The following is a 24,542-nucleotide window of genomic DNA, read 5'->3' on the forward strand; positions in this document are numbered from 1 at the left end:
ATTTTCCAGATCATCAATGAATATGGTGAACAGCACAGTTCCCTCTACGGTTTCCTGGAGTACCCTGCTGTTCACCTCTCTCCACTGTCCTCGTGCATATTGGTGTAAATCTGGAGGAGTGCCATTGAATATAGTTATTCCAGATTTTCAATAGTGTGACTGCAATCAATATTCTGCTTTATTCCTTCTGTAAAGTGTCTTTCACACCTACCGCACTCATTTTTAAATGTGACGATAATTAAGCATTGGAACAACTTACCTAAGGATGTGGTAGATTTTTCTCCATTATTCAAAGTCTTTAAGTCAAAACTGGATATCTTTCTAAAAGGTGTGATATACATCATGCAGGAGGTATGGACTTGGTGCAGGAATTACTGGGTGAGTATCTATGGCCTGTGTTACACAGGAGGTGAGACAAGATGTTTACAATGGTCCCCTTTGGCCTTAAAATCTGTGAATCTTCTGGGCCAGATCTTCAGCTGATATAAATAGGTGTAGTTACATTGACTGCAGTGGAGTTATGCCATTTACACCAGCTGAGGATCTGGCCCATAGTCAAATTTTCCATAAATATTAAAGAATAAAATAAAACCTATAAATCTCAGTGTTGAAGAGAACCAGTCAACAGCATCCCAGTAGTCTGCATTTAGAGAAGTATAACTAATGTTCTCTGTACAGACCATCCAAAACATTTATTAATAATGAGCTTGAAGAGGTTATTGTTTTGTTTTTAAGTATTCCATTCCCCCCTTATTTAATGTCTCTACTCTGCATGTTGTTTCAGTCATGATGCGGCAAGAATATAACAATGTTGGCTGGAAGCCAGCTTTCAGAATAGACGGAGGCTCCGATGGGTGTTTGATGCATGCGTATATTGAGGTGGCATTTAAATGATGTTTGTGCTTCTCACAATGAGAAAAAACAACACTTCAGTGCCAGGTTTCTTTGATCTAATGGAAACAGGCTATCATAATATAGAAATAGTTAGCAGAAATAAGTACATTCAAGTGGCTCTATTCTACTTAACTGACTATCATTTGTTCCTACACTCACAAAGGAGGCTTTCATTCTGCCAGGGCAAAGTGAGCACAGTTATTGATGGTTCAAGTATTTATTCATTACACGGAGAGTTCTGAAAATATATTTCCCTTGCTTGGCAGGGAGTGGGAAGGTGGGTGTATGGGAGGGGACATCTGGGAAGTGGTGAGTGGAATCTGGGGTGGAGGGATAGCTCAGTGGTTTAAGCATTGGTCTGCTAAACCCAGGGTTGCAAGTTTAATCCTTGAGGGGGCCATTGAGGGATCTAGGGTAAAAATCTGTCTGGGGATTGGTCTTGCTTTGAACCAGGGATTGGACTAGATGACCTCCTAAAGTCCCTTCCAACACTGCTATTCTATGATTGTTGGAGATGCCATTTCCATTTTTACCACCCTACTTTTAGGGAGATTCTAGAAAATGTACGCATGGTGCTCAGTTTGATCAATTTAAGGTCCTGGTATTGGGGGACCCCAGATGCATATTCTTTTTTCCCCCCAATGTTCCTTACTTTGCATTTATAAACATTGAACTTTATTTGCCAAAATGTTGCTCCTTCAATTAACTTGTTTAGGTTCCGGTATAATTTCTCACAGTCCTCTCTGGTCTCGATGAACCTAAATAACTTTTTTGTTATGTGCAGATTTTGCTACCTCAGTGTTCGTTTTCCTTACTAGACGATTAACATTAAACACTAATACAAAACCATGAAGTGAGTCAGCCTGTTATTTACCTTTTGCCATGATGAAAATTGACTATTTATTTCTTCTCTTTGTTTCTTACCTCTTGCCCACTTTTAGCCAGTTTTTAATCCACAAATGCATCAAATGGGTGTAATTCATAGGTGTAGTAAGACAATCAATAGCAATAATCACAACTCATCTATCTCTGATCCATTACGTTCTGATGGGAAAGTGTGCTGAGGTCTTGTGGTCTGAGAATTCGAGCAGGAGCCAAGCATTCCAGAATTCTAACCCTAGGTCTAATATAGATTCCTCCTCTTATCTCTCATAACTTAATTAGGGTAATATTTGAAGTTCCATTGACAGTAGGAGCACTAAATTGCACTGACTTTCAGTGGGACTATCCAGTGGAGTGCCACCCAAGCTTTACACAAATGCATGTCTATTTCACTGAATTGTTCATTTTGAAAAAAAAATCCAAACATTTTTGTTTTGACATCTTCAGAATGACACTTTTATTTTTGGGGTCAAAATGGCTTCTTGTTTCAAAATTTCTTTCAGTTTTCATTTAGAAAATTTTTTTTAAAAAAAAGCCTGAAATCTATATGAAACAGTTTGACCTGAAACAATTTTTTCCACTTTCAGTTTGTCAGAAATGTCAAAAATGTTTGGTTTTAGGTTGACCCAACATTAATTTTGTTTTTTAGACCTGCCAGTGAACTGAAAAACCTGTTCTCACACTTCTCTTCCTAAGTGTCTATGCTACTTTTGAAAATGGGACTAGATTCCTAAGTCACTTACACACATTTCAAAATTTTACTCTTATGACATAAATTTTCTAATTCTGCAATGGTTCCATATTTGGGTGCTCAAGACAGCTATGGGCTGGATTTCAGAGGTGTTGGGCACTCATAACTCCATAAATCTTAGAATCATAGAATCAAAGGTTTAGAAGGGACTGCAAGAGTCATCTAGTCCAACCCCTGAAAAGATGCAGGATTTGTTTTGTCTAAACCATCCAAGACAGATGACTATCCAGCCTCTTTTTGTAAACCTCCAATGAAGGAGCTTCCTCAATTTCTCTGGGCAGTTTGTTCCATTGTCCTACAGTTAGGAAGCTTTTTCTGAGGGTATGTCTACACTACAGGATTAATCCGAATTTAGATAATTCGAATTTGGGAAACAGGTTGTATAAATTCGATTGTGCGCGGCCACACTAAGCACCTTAATTCGGTTTTTAACCACATTAATTCGGTGGTGTGCGGCCACACTACCCCATTAACTTAAACACAGTAATTCGGTGGTGTGCGGCCACACTAACCCTAATTCGAATTAACAAAATCGATTTAGGCTCTACTCCGTTCGTCGAGGTGGAGTACAGAAATCGATTTAAAGGGTCCTTTAATTCGAATTAACTGGCTCTGTAGTGTGGACGGGTGAAGGGTTAATTCGGATTAACGCTGCTAAATCCGAATTAATCCCGTAGTGTAGACCAGGCCTGAGACTTAATCAAAATCTGTTACGCTGTAGTTTGAACCCATTGCCTCTTGTCCTGCCCTCTGTGGCAAGAGAGAAAAATTGACTTATGTAGGTGCTCAGCATCACCAAAAATTCAGGCCAAAATATTTCTGATTACTTGCTTCTGATGTCCATGTTCTTACTATACTGTTCCACAATTTGCATTAGTTACTTCTGTGTATTAATCATAAAGCCTTTTACTTTGGGTTCTTTGAAATAGTAGGTCAGTTTCTTCTTGGAAAAGTCTATGGATGAAGGAAACTTCATCCATGAAGATCTGATCATGTTTCTCTTTAGAGTAAAATAAAAATCTACTTTTACAGCCTAGAATGTCAAAATCTATCCATCCTTTTCTCCCTTTACTGGAGAAAAATTCTAAATCTAGTCCCCGAGGTGAAACATCAGCCAAATTAATGGCAATTCCTATTCTTCAGGGAGAGAGTGACTTAATGAAGAACTAATGGAATCAATAAAGATTTGGAAACTTGGAAAGATTCACACTTGACATCCTCTAGAAATATTCTTTTATTCCTGAGATATGCTGTTTCCATTGCACTCCACCCCCACTCTGCCGATCCATGATCACAAAATTACGAACTCGAGTAACACAGATGTATTCATTTTTCTTTTGTCTTTTAGGAATGAGCCAGACCTCTGGTGTTTTTGAAAGAAATTAGACTGAACTAATCAGTGTGAATTGTATGGGGAATGTTATGAGTCATCAACAGGAAATTCTGCTTCATCTTTGTTTAAAAAAAAAAGTGAGGATTTTTTAAATTACAGAAAGAAAAGGAAGATTAACTGTGATCTGAATGCAAGAGCTTTCCAGGAGCCCAAATAAGTCTTCTATAAACTGATTTGCCTTTCTGACTGTGATTTAGTAGAGTGACACCTAATTTGTTCTGAGCATCGTTGATGCCTCCAACACAATGGAGGATGACAGCTTGCATAACCTCTCTTTCAGCTTTCATCTCATTTATTCCGTTTGAAGTTGAGTTCCGACAAGAGAGAGGCACAGAATTAATATTACCTTAGATCAGCTCAGTCTCCAGAGGGAGCAGCAAAAGCTTTTCTGGAAACAATAAACCCTTTAAACATGACAGGGGGAATAGGACCTTAGGAGGTATCTGAAAGTATCCATTATTAAAGAAAGAAAAAAATCTGTGGGGGTGACTTTGATTTGTTTTTTCTTAACAGCAAAAGCAAAGATGAACTATTGCCAGTTTTACATACAAATTTAAAGATGTTGTAGAGTTTGTCGTTAACATCTATGTATATTTCCCCCTCTTGCTGCTATAACAAAAGTCTTAGCTATGAGTGGTATTTGCTTTGACTTTGAAATTCCCCTCATTTTTGATCTGGTTCCTTTCTAATTTAAGAAAAAAAAATCAGGAAGGGAAATTCCCATCACATCTGATCGTGTATAAGGTCACATTTAATTATCACAATTTGCATTTTAAATTAATGTCGCACTTTTAAAGTAACTCAGAGGAAGCCAAAGACAATTTGCACAAACAGGTTTTTACAAGGAACAAAAATAAAGCATGAATATATCCATACAGCTGTCTATATACTAATCTAGGGGCTAGAATCTCATCTGCTGTCAATGGGCACAATTCCATTCAAGTCAATAAAGCTACACTGATTTACACCAGCTGAGAACCAGGCCCTGTATATCTATAGGTGATTGAGACAAATATTGCAGGGGGAGATTTACATATGTAGAATATAAATGTTGCAGTTTGTCTAGAATGCTTGGTTATGATTTCTACTAAAGCAAATTATTATCTCTGGAGCTTTATCAACCACTAGTGACCAGCACTTGAGCTGGGACTATTCATTAATGAACAATTTAGCCAAAGAATAAAGCCCATGGCCCTTTTTCGCTTCATGAATTTGCTGTGAACCTTGGATTTACATCAGCAGAAATCCAATTTACATTTCAATTGTGATTTCATCGTATCCTATCCTGTCACTCCACTAGGAATAATTTCAGGAAAGTGCAGATGACTTAGTAATTTACAACAATATAGTGCCTACCATGCTGAAGCAAACTCTGTGAAAGGATCAGTTGACTTGCCACACAAATGCAGCTCTCTCTGGGGTGGAAGGGAATAGTAGTTTAATGGTGCACAACAGCTCTGCACAACAAATTTAGGAGAAGAAACTGAGTGTGCCATAACCATTTAAAAAGAATTCAGGCAGGTAAAATTGAAACAGGGATGGTAGGTAGGGTAGATAGGAAAACAAACCATATTGCACTTTGGTCTGAATGCCGATGAAAACCAGTATGGCTGTGCTAAGTACAAGTGGATGTTTAACAACTACTAGTTCTATAATTGGGATAACTCTTGCCTTTATAATGAGCAGTTTTCCTAGTGAATGGTATCTTTTTTTTTTTTCCTGCTCAGGAACTGTCCATGAACAGACCCTTTTTTTTTTTTGAAAATTTTGTTATGAACATAAGAACAGCCAGACTGGGTCAGACCAATGGCCCATCTAGCCCAGTATTCTGTCTTCAGACAGTAGACAATGCCAGGTGCTGCAGAGGGAATGAACAGAACAGGTTGCCTGTTGCCCATTCCCAGCTTCTGGCACACAGAGGCTAGAGATCATGGTTTTGCATCCCTAACCATCCTGGTTAATAGCCATTAATGGACCTATCCTCCATAAACTTATCTATTTTTTGAACCCTGTTGTAGTCTTGGCCTTCACATATGGGCTGATCATACATTAGTTGCTTCAGCTCTGCCCTTTGCATCATTTATTTGTGGTGTGTGGTCAGTCATTGGTGTGTGGTTCACCATTGTAGGGTGAACACTTCCAGAAGAAAAACTAAGAAAGGAAGCATAATCTAGACTATCCCTTATTACTTCTCATCTTTACCCTTATCAATAGCCGCTTTCTGTAAGACTTATTGTAGAAATGAGTCTTCATGAAAGTATTTGAATACAAGCAGGATGGTGGCCATGCAAACTAGATCAGGAAGGACACTTAATGTGTAGGAGCTGGTGTAGAAGAAGGAACAGAGGGCCTTCTTATATCATAGAAGTCCATTCCCATGTAGCATGGCCCTTTGCAATAGTGCAATACACACAGGCAGAGAAAAAGGCCTCTAACTGAGATCTGGACTAAAATCTTATCTTTACCAGACAAACATTCCTTGGGAAAACATTCCATCTGAGAGGCATGGGGAGAACGCTCCACAGTTGGAGAGCAGAAGTGGAAGAGAGAAGGGAAAGAGCAATAAATTATTTGATGGAATGTAACAACCATGCTGCCTGTAATTTGCTACTGGGGACACCAAGAGCTGTGAGCCACTATTGTTACCTCTCTGCCTCAGAGAGAGTGAACTTAATTTAGACTGAATGTCAGTTCCCTGCCACACTAATCTGTCTTCCTCACCAGCAAACTCCTCCAGGATCTCCCAACCCAAACCTTGCCTAGCAAATAACAATTGGTGAAATCCTGACCCCAAGGTCCTTACAGATGTTCCTTTGCAATTCACAGCCCCGTCACTGTTCCTTCACAGAGGGTATTAAGTTTTCTGCTCCATTAAAGAGTCAGTACATCACAGCTGATTAACTTAACTGGGGTAAATACACCCTTCCCTTCAAACACAGCACCGATTGGGTTATAGTAACCATAAAACAAGTTTATGAACAAAAGGATGTAAGTTAAATGATGCCAAGCAGAAGGAATAAAGATAGAAGTGGTTACAAAACGAACAAAAAGTAAAAAAAAAAAAAATAGTGGCTAAGACCTAACTTAACAAGCTAATATCTTTTTTTCAGTTTCCTCACCAATTTTCCTTGCCAAGCAATAGCTGGCTAACTTTTCGCCAGGATCCCCACAGTGTCCAAGCTGCTGGTTTTACTTGTCTCCTCAGGTGAAGGATGGTCCGAAGTCTTTCTGTGTGTCCTTATATCTCAAATCTACCTTTGTTTCAAGGGGGTTCAGTCTCCTATCTCCTTCAGGGGCCAACTCCATCCTGATTAAGATGTTCCTGGGTTTGTTCCAATATGGTGCTTTCTGCTGAAATTTTACAAAGTAAATGTTCTGTTTCTGCAACCTCTGATACAAATGAATAGTCCACTGAATTTGGCCATACTTGGTTTGAGGTGCTGGCCTCTTTCCTTTGTCTTGAGAAAACCTGTTTATCAACTCCCCCCGACATGCCTGGTTTAAACACGTTTTAGTCAGACTTTAAAGCTTAATATCTGTGAATATCCATAATTCCACACTGTCATCATCTCTTAGGCCTAGTCTACACTGGGGGTGGATCGATCTAAGTTACACAACTTCAGCTACATGAATAACGTAGCTGAAGTCGACGTACTTAGATCGACTTACCGTGGTGTCTTCACCACGGTGAGTCGACTGCTGCCACTCCCCCATCGACTCCACCTGCGCCTCTTGTGGCGGTGGAGTACAGGAGTCGATGGGAAAGCGCTCAGGGATCGATTTATCACATCTAGACTAGACGTAATAAATTGACACACACACACACACACACCCCCGCTGGATCGATCACCGCCCACCGATCCAGTGGTTAGTGTAGACATACTCTTAGTGTGCTCTCTTGAGGGGGTCTCAGCTTCTCCTGCTTAGCTTGCTCTCAGTCAGTTCCTGGACCCTCACTTCCAATTAAGTCAGTCAGTCCTTTACTTTTTTGGGTTTGCAGTCTCCTTCAGTCTCCTGGCTGTTTTCTTCCAGGCAGCCTGGTGCGGGGCTGTTACCCCTTTGCTATTCCAGGCCTTTCGCCTCCCTTTCCTTCTCTGTACTCTCCCCTTTACAGCAGGCCTTATTTCCTCTGTTGATTGTAGCTGTGGGGGCCTGCCTCCATGAGTGGCAGCTGTGTGGGGTTGGGATCAAGCTGCTTGCTTGTAAACAAGAGACACTATCCCTCCACATCTATGTTCAATATGGGATTTGTAGACCCCATTGCACAATGTCACCTACATTTCACAATGATATTATTGACCAGAGTGTTAGTTTTCAAATGATAGCTTGCAAGGCATATTTTGTACCAATAGCATTGCAGTAGTGTGTAGGGTGTGAATACAGGGGTGCCTAGGGTCACATTGGCATAGTTATTTTACTTGTAGTAAGTCACTGAAATATGATGAAGTGGAGGTGTGCAGTGTTATAAATGCCAACAATCAGATTTTAAATCTGATCTTTAAATGTGTCAGCATGTAGTGAAGATGGGGAGAAAATGAAGAGACACTGAAATAGTTTAGAGCTTGGTTGCTACATGATGCACTCTCTGAAGAACTGTCATCTGCGATAAGGGGACCAGAACAATTCTATACAGCATGTAGAACTGAAAGAACCACAGTAAATCAGAGCCCAGAACCCACATGAAACAATTCTGAAAGATACTTGTTTGAATTTAGATTTTGTTGGACTGTGTAAGGCCGAGTTAACACTTAATAGAGTTAAATTCCAAGTTATCCAGTAAGAAATATGAAAATCGGAGGACAGGTTACATAATAATTAGACCTGGCTGTTAGGATATAGATATTCAGGCCTGTCTGCAAAGGCCTATACTTTAAGAATTTAGGTGTATTCTTGTCACTAAGTTAGTTATAGAGGTATAAAAGAAAGAATCAAAATCACTGTCTGCCTGTGTAAGAACCTTAAGCAGCAGAGGCCAGCCATAAGCTGGGAAATGTATGGTCACATCCTTACATTCCAAACTAGTCACATTGAAATAAGGTGCTATTGAGCTGTTAGGAATATCAGGACAGGATTGTATTCCTATCACTTCCACAGAAAGGGAAGAGCCTAGAAGATGTAAAAGGAAACTTAGTTTGATAGCATCCTGTCTGGCAAGAACTCACTTATCAATAGCTGGGATGTGAAATCCTCATTTCTGTATTGTTCTATCACTGTAGTCTCCACTTCCCTATTGTTTGTCTGTATAATCGCTGTCTGTCTGGTTCTGTGATTGTTTCTGTCTGCTGTATAATTAATTTTGTTGGGTGTAAACCAATTAAGGTGGTGGGATATAATTGATTAAATAATCATGTTACAATATGTTAGGATTGGTTAGTTAAATTTCAGTAAAATGATTGGCTAAGGTATAGCTAAGCAGAACTCAAGTTTTACTATATTGTCTGCAGTCAATCAGGAAGTAAGGGGGAAATGGGAACGGGGAAATGGGGGTGGGAGAATTGGAATCATGTTTCGCTAAGGGGGGGAATGGGAACAGGAAATGGGAACAGGGACACAGGCAAGGCTCTGTGGTGTCAGAGCTGGGAAGGGGGACACTGAGGAAGGAAACTGGAATCATGCTTGCTGGAAGTTCACCCCAATAAACATTGAATTGTTTGCACCTTTGGACTTCGGGTATTGTTGCTCTCTGTTCATGCGAGAAGGACCAGGGAAGTGAGAGGGTGAAGGAATAAGCCCCCTAACACTGGCATATGCATGGCACCTATATGCCAAGGAGTAAAAAGTGCTTTACAAACAACTGTTAATGAATTAATTAATTGTACTTGTGACTAAACTGAGGTAGAGGAGGTTAAGTGATTTGCCCATCACATGAGGGAAGAGTCAAGAATAGACCTGAGCAATCCTGACCACCCAGAGTGCATTTAGGAATGATTTGTAAGGAGTATGCAAGTTACACAAACATACCAGTGTGTAACATACAGAGTGAAAAAATTAGTTAACTACTTTAGCCTCTCTAGTGTATATATTTATATGGCTCCATTACTATAGCATCTTAGCACCTCTCGTAGTCATTAATGTATTTATCTTCATAACACCCCTGTGAGGTAGTGAAGTGCTACCATCTCCATTTTATAGATGAAGAGTTGAGGCACAGAGAGACACTAAGTAGTTTGCCCCAAGTGACATAGGAAGTCGGGGGTGGAGCACAGAATTGAGCCCAGATTTCAAGCTAGTGCCCTAGTCACTGAACCATCAGTCAATGTCTCACTTTTTTTATATCCACCTTTTCCCTAGCTCCAGACCACATTCCATGTCTGTGTGACTTGTTAATGTCACCAAGCATTATTCATCGTGATGTATGTAACATGGAAGTTAACTCAGCACCACTGCATGCTAAATATAGGTTGATTAATGGTACTTCCTTCCCCTGCAACAGGCGTGGACTTGCTATTTGTCTAATAAAATATACGTGACACTAATTATTATTATTATTTCATGCCACTGTTCATTTCCTCACCAGAGGGGAAAAATTTTAAGTTCGTTTAGTCACATTAATTTTCATTACTGATGCTAATCAGCAAGTGGTTATAAACTTTTAATAATATTACAACCATCTAAATCATTATTTGGGTGTTTTTATCAGTCCATAATCAGCTAAATAACTGATTTCTGTTCCCATAAAATAGTCATTTCTGTCACAAATATTTTAAAAGGTAGGGGTGTGTGTGTGTGTGTGTGTGTGTGTGTGTGTGTGTGTGTGTGTAATTTTTATGAAGCCTATAGAATTAGCAGTGGTCTTCTCCCCTCTGGTTTACACTGCATTGTACATCCTTCCAGAAAAACATCCTGGGCTTTGATATCTCATGCTCATTTTTTCCCCTCTGCAATTAGTTTTGACTATATAAAAATTGCAAAACTCAATTACAAGCATGTGAATGTCTTAAAATGCAGGGCTGAGGATGCACCATCCACAATTCTGTTTAGGTTCTGAACCAGCCAGCATTTCCATGTGAGCAGACCTTTGAGTCTACGCAGGGCACCGTTGAGTTCATGGGGCTTTGTGCATGTACAGGTATATATTCACATGGAACCACTTAAGAGACATAGTAGAGCTGGCTGGGAATTTTCTAATTAAACATTTTTTCATTGAATAATGTTGGTTTACCTAAACTATTTTCAGGAAAAAGTTGGTTTCAACCAATTTTTCAACTCAAAGAAGGTTGAAATTGTCCAAATACATTTTTTATTGAAATGACAAATTTCAGCATTACAAATGACTTTTTGTTTCAAAATTTAAGCTACTATCTTTAAAAAATAGTTGGAATCTAAATTAAACATTTCAGAATTATTGAACCCAAATATCTGGTTGAGCTAAACTGAGTTTTGATATTTTTTTTTTCCAGATTTTCAATTCATGAAAAAAATTGAGATTTCAACTTCTCATCCTGATTCTGGAAGGAACATATATATATATATATATATATATATATATATAGATGCAGCCCAGGAAACTCATTTTGTGCCCAGCTGTAATGCTTATTTGATGCTTTGTGTAGCCAACAGTGTAGTTATTTGGTTACAGGATTTTACCAGGACAATTCCTGAAGCAGACGATTGTAACCTAGGGATGGATTGTCACCTCCTGCAAAAAACAGAAAACAAAACAAAGCACACACACACACAAACTCAACAGGGAGCTTGAGTGAATCCTTCTGAATTTGAGAATTGTAGAGCCTGATAGCTGAGCATGGACAGCTCCTGATGGCTATAATTATAGATCTGTTTGCTTGACACTTCAGAAAGTAAGGCCCCTGGATACCTCTTTTTGTCCAAGTCATCATCTGCTAAGTTGAGATGATTAAAAATAATAATATTTAGAGCTGCTTGGAGAATGGAATTTCCATCCCATGGGAAACTCCAATATTGTGCCATTCATTTTCACCCTGAATCAGAACAAAATATTGAAATATTGGAAATTTCCATGGAACACAACGTTCATTAAAATTTCATTTGTGAAACAAAGAATGTTAGCATGTTTGATTGAAATAAAAGATCTCAGTATTTTGTTAATGTAGAAACAAAAAGTTGATGTGAAAAATTTTACTTCGAATTGACATTTTGACATAAAATGATATTACGGCGCTATTTTAAATTGAATTATCAATTAGAAACCAAATGCTTAGTTTCAGATCAACATTTCAAAACAAAACATTCGAACTGACAGTTTGAATCAAAATGTTTCATTTTTGCTTCAAATTATTGCTTTGAAAATGAAAAAAATGCATCAAAATGTTTTTTTTCCTGCCAAAAATGTCCATTTTGATAAAACCACATATTCTGAAGAAAAAAAAGTTTTACTGGAAAAATTTTGACCAGCTCTAAGGAAAATATTTTCCTTCCTGAGAAGGTTGTCAGGATAAATCCATCATGCTCAGATACCATGATACTGGATATCATTTTAGTACCTGTATAGCTACAGGTCCTTATGAACGATTTGATGAACTCGGGCCAAGCTGGCAATGAAAATAGAAATAAGTGAGTTATGTGCGATTTTGTGTTTTATTGAAATTTTTTTGCACAGCTCTATAAAACAGCTCTTTTCATTGTATTACTAAAGTAAGTGATAGGTTGGAAATATACAAATTGGAGGCCAGATCCTTAACGGGTTTGAATCATTATAGCTCCACTGGCTTCAATGGTGCCATGACAATTCACACTAGTGGAGGATCTGTCCATGAGGAGTTGATTTATTGAGGAGAAAGAGGAGGAGGAGGAGGACAAAGGGAAAAATTGTACTTATGGTGGACTGCTGTGACAACAGGACTAGTTTGGAACAAAAACATAACCTTGTACAGTGGCTTCTGTTAAAAAGTCAAAAGCCACTAGACAGAGGTATGTGAAAGATCAATTTCCCTCTGTCATTAGAATAAGGCTACGTCTTCACTACCCGCCGATCCGGCGGGTAGCAATCGGTTTATCGGGGATCGACTTACCGCGTCTCGTGAGGACGCGGTAAAATCGATCCCTGATCGCTCTGCCGTCGACTCCGGAAATCCACCTCGACAAGAGGCGGCAGCGGAGTCGGCGGCAGCGCGGCAGCGGTCGGCTTTCCCCCATCCTCACCGCCAGGTAAGCCGACCTAAAATACGCAACTTCAGCTACGGTATTCACGTAGCTGAAGTTGCGTATCTTAGGTCGGAACCCCGCTGTAGTGTAGACCTAGCCTAAGAGAAAATTGTGGTGTCGCTGAGATGCTACCGGTGTTGGCAAATGTTGACCTTTTAGTGGCAGCCACAGTAATTTTCATTTCAATACTTTGTTTCATTAGTGACTAGATGTCATTTCCAGAGCATAAAACTAGTAGAAATAAAATGAGTAGAAAAATGTCCAACCCTGCTCTATGACAGTTGGTACTTACTAGCTGTGGCTGTTGTGTGATGTTTTGTTTTGGTTTTTTGGGGAGGGGAGGGGAGTGGGGGAGTTAGCCTGGCTCAAAATCAAGTACCGTGGTTTAATATTCAGCCAAAAGATGCTTAAAATGCTCTTTCATGCACTCTGCATATTCTACAATAGGGCATTGACAGTTAGAACAGTTTGTTTACTGTATTAGGAAGCTATATGCATGTATTTAAGCATCATCAATTACAAATCACAAATGACAAGCACATAATTGCGTGTGTTTCCAGATCAAATCAGAAGAGTGTGTGCCAGTACCTGTTATTTTTGATTGGATAAGGTCACGGTGAAGAATGTTAAGAAATGGAGAATTAGATGTCAAAGCATTTCCAACAACAACAACAACCACCCAGCTCATATCAACAGGGGAGCATAAACCACATTGTCTAAGAAGGAATGCAATTGGAGCACATTTGTTATGGGGAGAGTTTGAAGTTAACACAGGTGTTGATATAGCAATGTGATGATTAGGGAAAAATATTCCAGTGTTCTGTGTCTTTGCAACACAGATGGTTGGGTTTACTTGTCTGCCCTTGCTGTTCATTAAAATGAATCAGATGAGTTTAGCTATTCCAAACTGTTAGTGTATGTCCCTGGCTTTATTATTCTGCGCCTTGCAACAGTGATGATGTTATATTGCCCATGGGCCAGGTAATGCTTTGTAATGGATCACATGATTTACTGGCCTATAGGCTGTATACTATTTTAATTAACAATCCGCTCAACAATGAAATCTAGGAAATGGTGCCGGATACCAGCTGGATTGCATCTGCTGTTTGATTGTTTTTTACAGGACCACTTACTAGGTGCTCACATGTACATAGCCAGAACGAACCTAGAAAGCAAAGCTGAAGACATCAAAGAGCTGGCCCTAACTCAAGCCAAAATTTGCCTGTGATTGTGGGTGGTTTATTATTATAGAAGGAGATGAATACAAAATGAGATTAGCGATTGTGCATGGTTTACCAGAAGGGTAGGAAACTGGAGAATACAATTCAGAGCTAAAAGGTAAATAGCTGTATAAGGAGGCAAGTGAATTGCAGAGAGAGAATAATCAGCAGACCACTCAGAAAGCCAAAAGTTAAGACACTGGAGGGACAGATATTCTAGAATCTCCAACACAAATATATTCTTCTCATAGACAAGTGGGGAAAGAAATCTCTGCTTGAACCAGAAAGATATGGTATAGCTTGCGTGCAGGATTGATAGAAACTTGTCATGAGTTATAGGCCGTGATTCAGCACAGCATGGAGGGACACCTTTCCAAAGGTATTTAAGTGCCTAAAGATGCAGATAGGCACCTAGTAGGATTTTCTAGGTGTGTGAGCAGGTTAGGTGTCTGACTTTTACTGATTTCACATATGTGGCTTTAAGCATGTAATTATGTCCATCCCTATTCAGCAAAGTAGTTTTGCAGATGTTTAAGCGCTTGCTGAACAAAGAACTAATACTTAACCCCGGCACACAGGAGGATTATGGAGATCAAGTAGTTCATGTTGGTTTAGTTCTTTGAGCTTTGAACACACAAGACTACATTTTCCAAATTGACTAGGGATTTTGGTACCCAACTTACCACTTGTTTCATTGTGCTACAGTGCGGACTACAAGAGGGTGAATTGTAGAGAGCACCAAAATCTTCTGCTATCTCTGTCCCATGTGGATGCTGCTGGAATGAACTAAAAGTTACCTTATTCACATTAACATAGTCCTCTTTCAAACAGGATCACGTTAATGTGAACCTTTTAGTTCACACCAGCAGCATCCACACAAGGCAATTAGAGCACAGCATTCTGATGTGGCTCTGTAGTTCACACTTCCACACTGTGGCTTAGTATAGACATATCCTTAGAGACACCTTTCAAGATTTCCAGTAGTGTTGAATCCCCTGTGACAGGTTCCCCCAGGGTGCCACCTGGAACTGGGGTACCACTGAGACACCTGATCCACCAACCTGGGCTCCCTCTCACATTGTACTGCTGTGACAAGCTGCAAAGCTCTCCAGCCTGCAATTTCACCAGCGTACATACAGATAGGGACACACCTAACTGCAGTTACATGCAGGCTTTCTGACCAGCCCATGCATAGGAAGGCTATGGCCAAGGCAACTCCCAGCTCCCCAGACACAACCCCCTCTGGAGTATTAACCCAAAATTATACCGTCTTGCGCTACACAGAGAACTGCACAGCGTATGCTCACAAAGTTCGCCCTCTCCCTCAATGTGGAGAGAAATATGCAACAGAAATATGCCCTTGAGCTATGATTCCCATACACTTCGCTCCAATTCACTGATCTAGATAAAGCAAAAACAAGTTTATTAACTACAAAAGATAGATTTTAGTGATTATAAGTGATAGCAAACAGATCAAAGCAGATTACCTAGCAAATAAACAAAAATGCAAACTAAGTTTAATATACTAAATAGATTGGATATGAATTAGCAGATTCTTACCCTAAGAGATGATACAAGCAGGCTGCAGATTCTTAAAGGGAAAGCTACACTTGTTTTACAGCTTGAAATCCCCCGGTATTTCATTCACAGGCTAGAAATCCCTTTAGTCTGGGTCCAACACTTCCCCCAGTTCAGTCTTTGTTCCTCAGGTATTTCTCGGAGTCTTCTTGTGTGGGGAGTGAAGAACCACAGATGATGTTATACCGTGCCTCATGTAGATTTTACATATGGTGGGAACCCTTTGTTCCAAAGCTTGGTTCCCATACCAGTCTGTGGAAAAATACTGACATCCCAAGATGGAGTCCAGAGACATGTGGTCTGATCACATGTCACTGTAGAGTCATAGCAGCCATTAATTACAGGCTGTTTGTAGCATTCTCAGGGAGGCTCACCAGGTGGGAGATTAGCTTCTCCTAAGGCCTATTGTTTTTTCCTAATGGCCCATTGCCCTGAACAGGCCCTTCCCCACCCAGCTATCTAGATTGAAAGCATCTTGTCCAGGGGGTGTTACCCAGGTGTAACTACATTTGAAATACAGATACATAGTCAATATTCATAACTTCAGATACAAAAGGGGGGAGGGATAGCTCAGTGGTTTGAGCATTGGCCTGCTAAACCCAGGATTGTGAGTTCAATCCTTGAGGGGGCCACTTAGGGATCTGGGGCAAAAATCAGTACTTGGTCCTGCTAGTGAAGGCAGGGGGCTGGACTTGATGACCTTTCAAGGTCCCTTCCAGTTCTAGGAGATAGGATATCTCCATTAATTTAAATTTAAAAATGATACATGCATACAACTAGGATAATCATATTCAGCAAATCATAACTTTTCCAATGACACCTCACATAACTTATCTTGTATAAAATAAATCATAATTATGCTATAATTATATCATAATAATATCACTATGAAGAATATGGGGTGCAGTGTCACACCCCCATCCTTTGAAAATAAGACCCCTTTCAGGGTGTGCTATTTTGGGCAAACAAAAATTGAGGATCCCAAAACCACTCACCACTTTTGAAAATGTAGGACATAAATTATTACATAAGCACTAGAGGGAGGCAATCCATGCAGGAAAAACAAACCACCTGTAATCATAGAATCATAGGACTGGAAGGGACCTTGAGAGGTCATCTAGTCCAGCCCTCTATGGAGGAGCAGGAAATTGAACCCATATCAGTGCCTTAACCCCAGACCATCCTTCTGTCTCCTTTAAAGGCCATTCAAGAGAACATGGACACAAGTTCAGTGGAACCTGGGATGGTTACAAACTGACCCAATAACCCCCTGTATGGTCACCATTCTGTTGTGAGTGAACCCAATTACAGGGTCCCACATGCTTTTGAGTAATCTGATTTGAGGTAGAGTTCAGTCACCATTTCTGGCTCTCTAGGGCACACACCCATGTTCAGACCTCCTGTCTGGCACCCTTCCTTGGGACATGGGTTGCCACTCCTTAGCCCCTGAAATCAGTGTTTAAGATTCCCCAAACTCCTCAGTCACTTACACATGCTCCTCAGATCTCCCCCATGAACATGGATCCTCTGGGATTACTAGTTTAATCTCTTGGGAGAGATTGTGGCAAGAAAGCAAAGTTTAGCAGAGAAATCCCTTAACCAAACAGGCTTTACTCTTAAAGTCTTAGAAAATCACAGTTCTTTGAAAATAACAAACGTCTTGCATTGTATCCCCCTCTAGACCATTCTTGTGAGTCTATGGTTCATCACTGTTGCAGGTTGAGCAGTGCTCCTATTTCCCTCTCTCTCCTGCAAAGTTTGCATTCATGTGGTCACGGTTGGCTCCTTTCACAGAACAGGGTCCTGCTCTTACATAGGGTCCTCTCCTTGTGTTATACACTCAACTCCCCAGTTCAGACTGTGAAACTCCATCTCAGTTGGTCACGCTTACCACATCCTTTGCAGAAGCAATGTGTAAGAAATCTATTGTTCCATGGAGGCGCACCAGTGGTTAAGAATCATTGAAAGTTCACGGCCCCAGATTGCAGTCTTGATTGCTCTTGGGAATGTTCCTTTAGTGAGGTATGCATGGTAATTGCAGCTGTGTCAGTCAGGATATTAGAGAGACAAGGTGGGTAAGGTAGTATGTTTTATTGGACCAACATGAGATATTCCCTTACCTACCTTTTCCCTTTAGTGAGATGTCATATGAGTGTCCAAGCCAGGGCAGCTGTCTGGAAGGTACAACAATAGACTGTTCCTGGGAGAATCCAAATTAGGCCAGCCTTTCTGCTAAACCTTCTGCAAAAGAATGGCACATAGTACATAACAGACTCCATAATTCTCTGTCACACTGGTTACTATGGTCATGTATAAGCATTTATTTATTTTTGTAGGGTGCTAGCACCCTACCATGCTTTATTTTCACTCTCCCAAATATGGATCTATCTAATACATCTAACTCCAACAGGACTTATCAATAACAAACATACAAAACACTGTTACTGCAAGAGAGGTCCAATTTATAGTTGTGGGTCAGACCTCAAACTTGGCAAAGAGTTCACAAAAAATGATACAGTATCCAAATTTAGTCTCTCTTTCTGCTTGTGGACTATGTGTGAGCATCTCATGATTTTACTGAATATAGCTGATATTCAAAATATTTCATTATTTTTGTGTGTGAATTCCAGTTTTATTGAATGATCATGAACTCTTCTCAAGTGTCATTGGTATTCTCTATTTGATCTATGTTTCTTAGCTATGATTGGTCACGTAAATCACATGGTTCCCTGACTGGATGACTTTCTATGACAATGCCTGATGTGAAAATTTAAGATTCACTTTGTGTGAATGTTTGCAAAGTGTGACTTTGGCATTCTCAGTAAAACTCATCTATGTAAATATCTGCAGCAAGGGAGTGAGCTTGAGTGGAACAAATTCATTTAAACATCTGAAAAGATATTTGAAAAGAATTGTTTGAAGTACTCACCCAGTTCTAGCCAAAGCCACCTACAGCTTACCATTAACTTTAGTTTGATCAGAAAAACAGGTGAATGTGGCCAGTTCTGATCACATCCTGCTTTGAGAAGCTCAAGCTCAAAGATCAACTCTGCAACTGTGAACCTACATTAATCCAAACCAAAAAAATGTTTTCCACCTTGCAAACCTGACACATCACACATGGCACTACAGCTGTGTTAAGTAATATGTCATCTCTTCCACAGTTACTAAAAGAGCAGCAAACTGGTGCTGAATGAATTTTTCAGACATATCACTTTTTCTTTTTCTAAGCTACCCTGCTTTGTGATATCTTAGCTGAGAAAGGCACTTCCTGAGCAGATGGAAAAATCCCCAGCTGCAGATATGTGCATCTCACTTTAAATGTGTAGTAGGGGATGTTTTGTCATTTAGAGCTCTGCTGAATATTTAAATACTTTATATTGTTCAGCCACTACTAATGCACCACTGCTGATTAATACAGTGACTTTCCAGATGAAATAATTACACTGCACAGAAGGGCATGGTGGATGTTTGTGATGGGAAATCCGCTGACTGTTCTCAGACCAAATGCTCTCAGCAGGAGGCCAGGCTGTCTTTATTCAACACACCCAGGCTAGGGCTTTGAGTCAAGTTATAGGCTAGCAATGGATCAAGGGAAATTGAGAAGAACCGTAAAGTAAAAAAGAAAATCAAAATATTGTTTCTCCCTCTTTTAGTGTCTCATTCTGACACCGGTGATGCCCCTCAGCCAACTGGAAGCAGATGTCTGGGGCCCTGCATGTTAGGTTCCCAGGAGAGGAGACATCAGTGACATGGAGCATGGGTATTAAGTGTAACTTGTTTTAGTTACACAAGTATACCAGTCCCTACATGAGATGATCAACTATCCCTTCTTCCAGGAATCACAGTCCAGGATCAATACCTGGTTCCCAAGGAAGCAATTTCTCTGCCTCAGGAATTGTCTTTAATCCGAGCTCAAAGCAGAGAGCAAAGGCTGCTAATGCTTGCATTGCTCCCTTTCTCCTGAAGCTGGCTGCACATGAAACCTTGCATAACCCAAAACTAACAACAACACAGCATGTCTTCCCAAGTGTCAAAACTTGCTCACACTAAGAAAAATAACTTGGACGACTATGTGTTTACAGCACTCCCTGGTGACACCTGCAATAACAATAACGTATCTTCCAATTTTGGTTTAGTTCCTTGTCTGTTTCTCTATGCCATCAGTTGTCAGTGTTATCTAAGCATCTTACAGTGTTAAGGTTTATAATGAAGTCTAACCAAAAGAAGGCTGCGGGGAGATACGATTGCTCTCTATAAATACATCAGAGGGATAAATACCCGGAAGGGAGAGGAGTCATTGAAGTTAAGTGTAAATGTGGACACAAGAACAAATGGTTATAAACTGTCCATCAACAAGTTTAGGCTTGAAATTAAACAAAGGTTTCTAACCATCAGAGGAGTGAAGTTCTGGAACAGCCTTCCCAGGGGAGCAAAAAACCTAACTGGCTTCAAGACTGAGCTTGATAAGTTGATGAAGGGGCTATATGATGAAATTGCTTACAGTGACATGTGGCCCATTGGCAACTGCCAGTAGCATAGATCCCCAGCTGCTAGAGACGGGACACTAGATGGGGAGGGCTCTGAGTTAGTACAGAGAATTCTTTCCCAGGTATCTGCCCGGCGGGTCTTGCCCACATACTCAGGGTCTAACTGATCACTATATTTGGGGTCAGGAAGGAATTTCCCCCCACGTGAGATTGGCTGAGCCCCTGGGAGGGTTTCACCTTCCTCTTCAGCATGGGGCATTGGTCACTTGCAGGTTTAAACTAATGTAAATGGTGAATTCTCTTTAACTTGAAGTCTTTAAACCATGATTTGAGGACTTCAGTAACTCAGCCAGAGGTTAGGGGTCTATGACAGGAGTGGGTGAGGTTCTGTGGCCTGTAACATGCAGGAGGTCAGATTAGATGATCATGCTGGTCCCTTCTGACCTTAACGTCTATGAGACTATGAGACATCATTGCCTCTGCCTCAATCTGCCTCTGTGATGGTGACATCTGTTGAACTTTGGTTATTGTAGGATCTTAGACTCATATCACAATATCCAAAGATACTCCTTTGTGGCTGACCTATAGTCGAGTTGTGGTCAATGCAGAAGAGAAGGGGGCATTTGGGAGCCAGTTATGGCTGCCTTATCTTGAGGGCTTGTCTACATTGGCCCCAATCCCTGCAAGCTTTAGAGCCGCTCTAGGTGGAGGGTCAATAATGTGTCCTACAGTAGTGAGGAGAGACATGTTGGATCTGCACTTCTGGCCAGATTCTGTCCCCATCACACCACCTGAGCAATGCTTTCCCCATGAGACCATCCTCCCCACCTTGCATCCTTACAGAGAGAGCAAGCAAAATGTGTTGTGAACCAAACTGATAAACCAAGATTAAATGGGTTGCTCTTAGGATACGGTTTTATATTTAAGCACCAAGAAGTATTTTCAACAGCGTTAAGGCAGAAATAATATTCCTATTTAGACCCTGTTTGGATGTTTCTGGACTGAACATGGTTCATACCCTCAGTGTAGATGTGCTGCATCAGTGTAAGGTTAGTCTTGTAACACTGTGATTTACCCCTCTAATTTACCCTAGCTTACACCACTGCATAGTGACTACATTACGGACTTGCACTAATGTAACTCCAGGGATATAATCACCCTAGTACAAATTTCCCTAGTCTAGAATAACCTTAAGACAAATGATTTACACATTTATGGAGGGATTTTCAAAAGTAGGAGATGCAACTGTGCACATTTATTCGGGGAACAAATATTTGATCATGGGACTTTCAATCTAGCAGAGAAAGGTAGAACACATTCCAAGGGCTGGCAGTAGAAGCTAGACAAAATCAGACTGGTAATAAGCTTCCGCTTTTAACAGTGAGGGTAGTTAACAATTGTAACAATTTACCAAGAGTCATGGTGGATTCTCCACCATTAGCCATGTTTAAATAGAGATTGGATGGTTTTTTTTCTAAAAGATCTGCTCTAGGAATTATTTTAGGGTAGTTCTATGGCCCGTGTTATACAGGATGTCAGACTAGAGGATCACAATCTTTCTGGCCTTGGAATCTATGAATCTATGTGTCAAACTTATGTATGCAAATATTCACTTCTGTGTTCTGGATGTGGACAGTTAGGTATGTAGCATGTAGTATGCCTACTACTTTTGCTTAAACAAAGACCTAATGTTTAGAGTCTCAGAGTATGTATACATATGCATTAGATGTGAGCATTTTCCAATCCTTTGAAAGCCTGATCCTTACTAAATGTCATTTACTGAAAAGCATTCTGGGCTAAATTTTCAAAGTGTATGTTTGAAGGATACAGTTCCGGATTAAATTAATCCTTGTGCAGAGGACTAGTGTAAGGCCTATAAATCATTTAAATCTCACTGAAGTCTTCAAACCTTGGTTTGCAGGTGACATAAGTGGTACATATGCCATAGTTGGCCCTCTATGAGGAGGTGAATTTCATCCTTAGATGCACAAAAGTTTTCAGAAATTCCTGGTGAAACTGAAAACAGTTCTAAGGTTTTGCGTACTCAGTAGGTGCTCTTTGAAAATCTAGTCTTTCAAGTCACCCTCACACACTGAAAGAAATTTGCACTGTGGAGACCATACAAAAATAAACCTCTTTCTGGAACATGCAGCCTTCTAAATAACGTCATCTATGGGACATTAAAGCTTTACTATCAACAATATCCCTAAAATGAAGGGAGTGAAAAAACAAAACATGGAGTGCAGAAACTGTTGTCAATTCCATTCACAGTGTCAGAATGACTCTAATAGCAGGGACGTTTATGAGTCATAAATTACCATTTATAAATGCTGTGTTTAGCATTCATTTCAATGGACAACATATGGTGGCAACATTTCTAAATAGCTAGAACTGATAAATAGGCCAGCAAAGTGGCTCAATTTGTTAAAATGCTAACACATGAACTACTGCATGTGGATGGTTGCATGTTTGCATGCCTAATGTTGTCTGTCTGCTTGGGCCTTATAAAAAAAAACGGTGCTTGCCTTGAATTTATGAACTAGTACTGAAAGTCTATTTCTCATCATGATTTGTGAGGAATTACCGTTTGTCGACTGGGCTATCCATCAGTGAATCTATTGTGCTCAGCCCCATCGAATAGTGTGGCCATGTGCCACACAACTTAGCCCCTGTTATCTTGTCTTAAGAGACACGGGTTGTTTACTATAGTTTTAATTGCATTTTATACAGGAGACTTTCACGGTGGGACAAGCTTGATCACAGTTGTGTGCATTTAATAGTGTTTCCTTTGCAGTTATTAATGATCTCTGGGTCCACTCCTGACTTTCTTATTAGGCAAAACTCACTGTGAGGTCAACCTCAAAGGTTTGTTGTTGATCTGTAACTGAAATATGTAAAATGCTTTGAAATCCATAGATAAAAGGCAGTGGAGAGGTTCATCATACTATTTTCTACATGCTTTGTTGTAAATATCACCTCTTGCTATGTTTGGTAGTTGCCAATGCTAACTGCATTTAAATAAGAGACTGTTCCATCATGGCTTCTTTTCTCTTAGCTAATCATAATGCTGTGAATTCACAGTGCTGCAGGGCGGCACCATAATAATTTGTGTGGCAGTTTGTGAAGCCCAAACCACATCACAGGTTTCTCTGGCCCTGATAACATTACAGGACCAGCACAAATAATGGGATAACCTGAAAAAAAATAGACCGCTATGTTCGGACTGGATTAAGGTTGGCTGATACCCGTAATGTCTGAGAAGTGTGCTGAATACTGTTGCCTTTAAATAGTGAGATATTAGCTTTTCTATGGGAAACCAGTGTGAGTAAAGAATGGATCCATTGTCCCTTGGCCAGAAAAAATAATGACATTAGGTGCTCTGGCTATAGATGGGAATTATGGTGCCAAAAGTTGACTGTTGAGGGATCCCAGTACAAGAATTCTTTGCATGGATTTTAGGTGGGATTAGTAACTGTTCATTTTTTTTTCAACATTTATATCCTGATCCTTTTTCACATTTAGGATAATAATAATTAATAAATATCTATACTGCAGTAGTGCCTGGAGACCACAAGCAGGTTGGGCACCATGTTAATAGAGACTGCACAAACATATAATAATGACAGGTCCTATCCCAAAGAGATTACATTACTTGCCTTGAAAAATTACCATATTTTGAGTAATTTCACACCAAAAAACTAACAGAAATCCCAAACATTGTGGGTGCAAAAAGAGGCAAATGAAAAAAGCAAATATAAATACCCATTAAAATGTGGGTTTGTCTGTATCTGATGGTGTGGAGAGGTGGGAGGGGTAGTATTGCAATTGTTTGGCAAAGTGTCCAATTCCATTTAAATTTTCTTGGGTGAATCTCTAGCCTGCTAACCTCAAAGTGAGTTAATCAAAATATTTCTGCATTAATAGGTTAAAGCAATTTGCATCAAGAAGACTCTACAGAAGACCTCTGTGTCACCAGGCAGGGTCTTAGAATATATATGTGTCACATTTCAGGGCAATTGCACCTGTATTCTGTGGTCCTTCCAGGGCACCCACTCTAGGATCCTCTCTCCTCAGGAGTCACGTTTGTTGGGACGAAACCTGTGTCTCTCTCCCTCCTGACCCTGCAGTTTTCCAGGCTGCACAGTTTCCTGCCTACACTGTGATATTCCCAGCAAGCTAGACTGCCTAAGCAGGCCAGCATCTGCACTTTG

This window comes from Terrapene carolina, unplaced genomic scaffold (genome assembly GCF_002925995.2).
Source record: "Terrapene carolina triunguis isolate 2854851 unplaced genomic scaffold, T_m_triunguis-2.0 Scaffold69, whole genome shotgun sequence".
Lineage (NCBI taxonomy): Eukaryota > Metazoa > Chordata > Testudines > Emydidae > Terrapene > Terrapene triunguis.